Source organism: Panulirus ornatus, chromosome 5 (assembly GCF_036320965.1).
Source record: "Panulirus ornatus isolate Po-2019 chromosome 5, ASM3632096v1, whole genome shotgun sequence".
NCBI lineage: Eukaryota > Metazoa > Arthropoda > Malacostraca > Decapoda > Palinuridae > Panulirus > Panulirus ornatus.
The window spans coordinates 43124246-43130471 of NC_092228.1; positions in this window are offsets into that span (position 1 = coordinate 43124246).

A 6226-nucleotide genomic window follows, 5' to 3' on the forward strand; every position below is an offset into this window, starting at 1 on the left:
GGGGTAATAAGGAGGGTAATCAGTTACCACACATGGGGTAACAAGGAGGGTAATCAGTTACCACACATGGGGTAATAAGGAGGGTAATCAGTTACCACACATGGGGTAACAAGGAGGGTAATCAGTTACCACACATGGGGTAACAAGGAGGGTAATCAGTTACCACACATGGGGTAATAAGGAGGGTAATCAGTTACCACACATGGGGTAATAAGGAGGGTAATCAGTTACCACACGTGGGGTAACAAGGAGGATAATCAGTTACCACACATGGGGTAACAAGGAGGGTAATCAGTTACCACACATGGGGTAATAATAACTATATTCCCATCAAATAATTAAGGAGATTTAAATGACTTTGAAACAACATGATGACTTACAGATGACCTAAGTCACTGAAGTCATCTAAGATGACTTAAGTCATTGAGTTGACCTAAGTCATTGAAGTCATCTAAGATGACCTAAGTCATTGAGATGACCTAAGTCATTGAAGCCATATAAGATGACTTAAGTCACTGAGATGACCTAAGTCACTGAAGCCATCTAAGATGACTTAAGTCACTGAGATGACCTAAGTCAATGAAGCCATCTACGATGACTTAGGTCACTGAGATGACCTAAGTCACTGAAGCCATCTAAGATGACTTAAGTCACTGAGATGACCTAAGTCAATGAAGCCATCTACGATGACTTAAGTCACTGAGATGACCTAAGTCACTGAAGCCATCTAAGATGACCTAAGTCACTGAGATGACCTAAGTCACTGAGATGACCTAAGTCAATGAAGCCATCTAAGACGACCTAAGTCACTGAGATGACCTAAGTCATTGAGATGACCTAAGTCGTTGAGATGACCTAAGTCATTGAGATGACCTAAGTCACTGAGATGACCTAAGTCACTGAAACCGTCTACATCAAGGTTCAATACTAAGTCATGAAAGCCATCTATATCAGGGTCCAATTAACACAAATTACAAGTATTTAAGAAAAATTTTAATCACTTCGATCCAAACAAGCCATTTGATCTATACGACCCCCCCTTAATCAAGTACATCTCATTAGCATAATTACAGCAGCCAAGCAAGCCATTCCAATCCCGTTTGGGCTGAAAAGACCTCTTGAATGGCCTTTGACCCCCCCCCCACTTGACCCTGGACAAGTAATTAAGTATCTCTAATTGGCATAGTTACAAAAGCGACGTGAGATATTCTGATCGTACAGGTTTTGACGAAGGACGCCAGCCTAACGACACTTGACCTCATTTGACCCTAGACAGTAATCAAGCATTGCTAATTACCACAGTGACAAAACTTGACTACACAGCTGAAATAGAACGCCATCCAAACTATCTTTGACCTCATTCGACCCCTTCACCAGACACCATAGCCACTGATATAAACCACTCATTCCAAAGTCATATTGTGATTGCAAGGTGAGTACATATATAAACGTCCATACACGTGTTGTTCTTGTCTAATAAGTGACCTTATTGAACAAAAGTTCTTACTGAACAAGTGTTCTTATTGAACAAGTGTTCTTATTGAACAAGTGTTCTTATTGAACAAGTGTTCTTATTGAACAAGTGTTCTTACTGAACAAGTGTTCTTATTGAACAAGCGTTCTTACTCAACAAGTGTTCTTATTGAAGTGTTCTTGCTGAACAAGTGTTCTTATTGAACAAGTGTTCTTATTGAACAAGTGTTCTTATTGAACAAGTGTTCTTATTGAAGTGTTCTTATTGAAGTGTTCTTGTTGAACAAGTGCTCTTATTGAGCAAGTGTTCTTATTGAACAAGTGTTCTCACTGAACAAGTGTTCTTACTGAACAAGTGTTCTTACTGAACAAGTGTTCTTATTGAACAAGTGTTCTTATTGAACAAGTGTTCTTATTGAAGTGTTCTTGCTGAACAAGTGTTCTTATTGAACAAGTGTTCTTATTGAAGTGTTCTTACTGAACAAATGTTATTGTTGAACAAGTGTTCTTACTGAACAAGTGTTCTTATTGAACAAGTGTTCTTATTGAACAAGTGTTCTTATTGAAGTGTTCTTGCTGAACAAGTGTTCTTATTGAACAAGTGTTCTTATTGAAGTGTTCTTACTGAACAAGTGTTCTTATTGAACAAGTGTTCTTACTGAACAAGTGTTCTTATTGAACAAGTGTTCTCACTGAACAAGTGTTCTTATTGAACAAGTGTTCTTATTGAACAAGTGTTCTTATTGAAGTGTTCTTGCTGAACAAGTGTTCTTATTGAACAAGTGTTCTTATTGAAGTGTTCTTACTGAACAAGTGTTCTTATTGAACAAGTGTTCTTACTGAACAAGTGTTCTTATTGAAGTGTTCTTGCTGAACAAGTGTTCTTATTGAACAAGTGAGGTGTGGTGAAGCAGGTGTTCTGTGGGAGAGCTGTGTGGATGCCGGGATCTCGTGAAACATCTACAGGAGGGAATGCATTACTAAAGTTTGTGCTCTGGGCTGCATGAGGCTCTAAGTCCCCTAAATCCAGATGCTTCAGAAAAAAGGTACTGGCGATGTCCTATACGGGGGGCGAGTTCCTACCGAAGGAGTAGGAATTCCCTTGGTGTCTGTGAGCCAATGGGAATAACTGAGTGACCTATTCCACTAACGTAAGGGTATGAAATGCTAATTGGGTCTATTACGACGCTCTATGATAATGTAAATTTACGAGAAGAAAAAAAAATCATTCTAATCCACCTATGGTCGTAAAAATTTGCCAAAAAAATCAAATAAAATTCTCGAAAAAATCCATATCAAAATTTACAAATAAATTTCTCAGTTTAGAATTGTTTTTTAGTAAAAAATTATAATAGTCAAACAGTGAGTCAAATGAAAGAAAACACTCAAATCCACCTGTGGTCGTAAAAATTTACCAAAAAAAAAAAAAAATCAAAATTCTCGAAAAAAATCCATACCAAAATCTACAAATTAATTTCTAAGTTGAGAATTGTTTTTGATTGAAAAATCATAACATTCAAACACTATGAGTCATATGAAAAAGAACATTGAAATCCACCTGTGGTCGTAAAAGTTTGCCAAAAAAAAAAAATTAAAATTCTCGAGAAAATTCATATAAAAATTTACAAATGAATTTCTCACAGTTGAGAACTGTGTTTTTAAGTGAAAAATTATAATAGTCAAACACTGTGAGGCATATGAAAAAGAATATTGAAATCTACCTGTGGTCATAAAAATTTGCAAAAAAAAAAAAAATCAAATAAAATTCTCGAAAAAATCCATACCAAAATCTACAAATTAATTTCTAAGTTGAGAATTGTTTTTGATTGAAAAATTATAATATCAAACATTGTGAGTCATATGAAAAAGAACATTGAAATCCACCTGTGGTCGTAAAAATTTGCAAAAAAAAAATTAAATAAAATTCTCGAAAAAATCCATATCAAAATTTACAAATTATCTTCTCACCGTTAAGTGAAAAATTATAATAATCAAACACTGTGAGGCATATGAAAAAGAACAGTGAAATCCACCTGTGGTCATAAAAATTTGCAAAAATCAAAATAAAATAAAATTCTCGAAAGAACCCCATATCAAAATTTACAAATTAATTTCTAAGTTGAGAATTGTTTTTGATTGAAAAATTATAATATCAAACATTGTGAGTCATATGAAAAAGAACATTGAAATCCACCTGTGGTCGTAAAAAATTTGCAAAAAAAAAAATCAAATAAAATTCTCGAAAAAATCCATACCAAAATCTACAAATTAATTTCTAAGTTGAGAATTGTTTTTGACTGAAAAATCATAATATTCAAACACTTTCTTTTTCTTTTTTTTTTTTCAAACTATTCGCCATTTCCCGCATTAGCGAGGTAGCGTTAAGAAGAGAGAACTGAGCCTTTGAGGGAATATCCTCACCTGGCCCAATTCTCTGTTCCTTCTTTTGGAAAATTAAAAAAAAAAAAGAGAGGGGAGGATTTCCAGCCCCCCGCTCCCTCCCCTTTTAGTCGCCTTCTACGACACGCAGGGAATACGTGGGAAGTACTCTTATTCCCCTATCCCCAGGGATAATTCAAATATTCAAACACTATAGAGGCATAATTAATTATAGAGGCATTAATTGATTCAAGTCTAGAACTAAAAATAAATTTTCAAAAAAAAAAGTTATTTTAAGATACCTCTTTAAATCCGATGATGATTAAAAAGAAAATAAAAATCTGAAAATTTATTTATTCTCATGTACGCTATCCTACCTTTATATATTCCCTTTAAACCATCTACCATTTTACCTTTTACGTACCTTCTGTCTTTCTCCCCCCCACACACACACACCACCCCTTGCCCCCTTGCCCCAATAGCCCTACCCCAATCCCTCTTACCCTAATTCATTACCAGAGCTTGGGGGATGAATGCCTGAGTTGCCAAAGGGATTTTTTTTTCCCCCCAGCCCGGCAGGAAGATTAAGGGAAGTGGATGGGTGGCTGTCCAGCTACTGAATACAACTTTGGAAGTGCAATACATATATGTATACTACCCACACAGGATTTCATTGGATGATGTCCCTGAAATATCTTTCCTGCAGCCATTGATGTATATATGTATGTATATATATATATATATATATATATATATATATATATATATATATATATATATATATATATATATTGGAAAGGATCACAATTTTCCGCGTGATCAAGTATATTCCTATGAGTCCAATGGGGAAAATGCAACACGAAAAGTTCCCAAGTGCACTTTCGTGTAATAATCACATCATCAGGGGATGATGGAAGGGACCACCTCTTGATGGGGTCCTACGGAATAGATGGTGCCTTCCTAGGGAAGGGAAGGGAAGGGAAGGGAAGGAACCACGTCTTGATGGGGCTCCTACAGGATAGATGGACCTTCCTAGGGAAGGGAAGGGAAGGGACGGGAAGGGAAGGGAAGGGAAGGGACCACGTCATGATGGGGCTCCTACAGGATAGATGGACCTTCCCAGGGAAGGGAAGGGAAGGGAAGGGAAGGGAAGGGAAGGGAAGGGACCACGTCATGATGGGGCTCCTACAGGATGGATGGACCTTCCCAGGGAAGGGAAGGGAAGGGAAGGGAAGGGAAGGGACCACGTCTTGATGGGGCTCCTACAGGATGGATGGACCTTCCCAGGGAAGGGAAGGGAAGGGAAGGGAAGGGAAGGGAAGGGAAGGGACCACGTCATGATGGGGCTCCTACAGGATGGATGGACCTTCCCAGGGAAGGGAAGGGAAGGGACCACGTCTTGATGGGGCTCCTACAGGATGGATGGACCTTCCTACGGAAGAAGGGGAGGAAGGGGAAGGTCCTTCCTTCTTTCACATGGAGACACGCCCCCCCACCCCACGCCCCTCCTCCTCCCCCACGCCCATCCTCCCCCCCACGCCCATCCTCCCCCCACGCCCCTCCTCCTCCTCCACCTACTCCTCTCCACGCCCGCCCCTCCTGAAAACACGCCCATCCTCCCCCCCCCCACGCCCCTCCTCCTCCTCCTACCTCCCCCCTGAAGACACGCCCATCCTCCCCCCCACGCCCCTCCTCCTCCTCCCTCCTCCCTCCTGAAGACACGCCCATCCTCCCCCCCCACGCCCCTCCTCCTCCTCTTCCACCTCCCTCCTGAAGACACGCCCATCCTCCCCCCCACGCCCCTCCTCCTACCTCCCTCCTCCTGAAGACACGCCCATCCTCCCCCCACGCCCCTCCTCCTCCTCCTCCTCCTCCCTGAAGACACGCCCATCCTCCCCCCCACGCCCCTCCTCCACTCCTCCACCTCCCTCCTGAAGACACGCCCATCCTCCCCCCCACGCCCCTCCTCCTACCTCCCCCCCTGAAGACACGCCCATCCTCTCCTCCTTCAGGAGCGAGGGGGGGGGGGGGACGCAGCCCCCGGAGTCCATCTCCAAAGGCGTCTGTGTGTCAAGGGCGTGTGTGTGAGAGGGGGTGGGTCCTACCCTCCCCTCCCCTTCCCTTCCCTTCCATCAAGACGCCCTTCCACACACAACAGCAGGGGGGGGCGCCGCCCCCCCTTGAGCCAGGTGCTCTTCAGGAGCGAGACGCCCTTGTAGGAGATCCCCCCCCCACCAGGCCCAGAGGCGTCCTTGAAGACCAGGGGGGCTGGGGGGGCGCGCGCCGCGCCCCCCCCCCCATTCCCCCTCCTCCAGAGACGACGACGCCCTTGGAGAGGTGGAGGGCGCGCGCCCTCCGGCTGCCACGCCGTACG